The 1,852-nt window shown below is 39.1% G+C and overlaps 1 pseudogene; it reads left to right on the forward strand.

The window, feature by feature from the left end:
• The first annotated feature begins 315 nt into the window (after nucleotides 1-315).
• Nucleotides 316-933, forward strand: LOC123860410 (small ribosomal subunit protein uS9-like; annotated as a pseudogene).
• Nucleotides 934-1,852: the final 919 nt, after the last annotated feature.

Below are 1,852 nucleotides of genomic sequence, written 5' to 3' on the forward strand. Positions count from 1 at the left end.
CTGGGTGGCTCAGTTGGTTAAGCGACTGCCTTCGGCTCAGGTCATGATCCTGGAGTCCCTGGATCGAGTCCCGCATCGGGCTCCCTGCTCGGCAGGGAGTCTGCTTCTCCCTCTGACCCTCCCCCCTCTCCTGCTCTCTCTCTCTCATTCTCTCTCTCAAATAAATAAAATAAATAAAATCTTTAAAAAAAAAATCTAACAAAATATGTATAGGATCTGTGTACAGAAAAGTTTAAAATATGAAAAAAGAATTTTTTAAATCTAAGCAAAGGAGATAGTCCATGTTCATGGATTAAAAGGCCCAATACTGCTAAGATGTTGACTTTTCCCAACTTGATATACAGACTCAATGCAATACCAATGAAAATCCCAGTAAGTTAGTTCGCAGGTATTGGCAAACTGTTTCTGAAATGCATATGGAAGGGCAAAGGATCTAGAATAGCCAATACAATAGTGAAAAAGAAGAATATATTTTTCTGGTTGTGGCTCAACCTGGTGAGGAGCTCTGGTCTACCAACAGTCCGTGCAGGTCCTCAGACGCAAGAAGACGGCCACAGCGGTGGCGCACTGCAAACCGGGCAACGGCCTCATGAAGATGAATGGGCGGCCCCTGGAGATGATCGAGCCACGCACACTACAATAGAGGCTACTGGATGTTCTGTTTCTAGGCAAGGAGCGATTTGCCGAGGTGGATATCCGAGACCGAGTGAAGGGTGGTGGTCATGAGGCTCAAATTTACACAATCCGCCAGTCCATCTCCAAAGCCCTGGTGGCTATTATCAGAAATACATGGATGAGTCTTCCAAGAAGGAGATCAAAGACATCCTCATCCAGGACAACCAGACCTTACTGGTAGCTGTTCCATGGCACTGCAAATCCAAGAAGTTTGGTGGTCCTGGTGCCCATGCACACTACCAGAAATCCTACCAATAAGCCTATCGTGAGGATCAGGTTTCACCTTTATAATAAACAATTGTCACAGTACTTAAGATTATAATAAGAAAAAAAAAAGAACAAATTTGGAGGACTCATGCTATCTTATTTCAGGACTAACAATAAAGTTACAGTAAGACAGCGAAAGTTAGACACATAGATCAGTGGAATAGAACAGAGAGCCCAGAAATAGACCCATATAAATACAGCTGACTGATTTTTGCAAAGGAGCAAAACAAATCAATGGATAAAGTGTAGTCTTTTCAACAAATGGTGCTGGAACATTTAGACATCCATATGTAAAAAACAAACAAAAAAAAAACAGACACAGACTTTATATCTTTCACAAAATTGTCTCAAACTTGGTCATAAACCTACCTATAAAATGCAAAACTATAAAATTTCTAGAAGAAAACACAGGAGAAAAATTAGGGAACCTTGGGTTTGGCTACAAGTTTATAGATACAACACCAAAATCACCTTACATGGAAAACAATTGACAAGTTGAAATGTACTAAAATTGAAAGATCTTGCTGCGAGGAAGACACTGTTTTAAAAAAAATGAAAATATGAGGCAGACATTGGGAGAAAATATTTGCAAAACTCATAGCTGGTAAAGAATTTGTATCCAAAATACACAAGGAACTCTGAAAATTCAACAATAAAAAAACAAACAGCCCAGTTAAAAAAATGAGCAAAAGATCTGAACAGATACTCCACCAAAGAAGATATACAGGTGTCAAGTGGGCATATAAAAAGATGTTCAACATCATTTGTCATCGGGGAATTGCAAATTAAAACAACAAGGAGATAATACTACATACCTATTAGAAAAGCTAAAAATTTTTTTTTAATTAATAATGCCAATTGCTGGCAAGGATATAGAGTAATAGGAACTCTCTCTCATTGCTGGTGGGAA

This window comes from Mirounga angustirostris, unplaced genomic scaffold, assembly GCF_029215605.1.
Source record: "Mirounga angustirostris isolate CCGP_5_RB_7025 unplaced genomic scaffold, mMirAng1.0.hap1 SCAF_4, whole genome shotgun sequence".
In the NCBI taxonomy this organism is placed as follows: Eukaryota; Metazoa; Chordata; class Mammalia; order Carnivora; family Phocidae; genus Mirounga; species Mirounga angustirostris.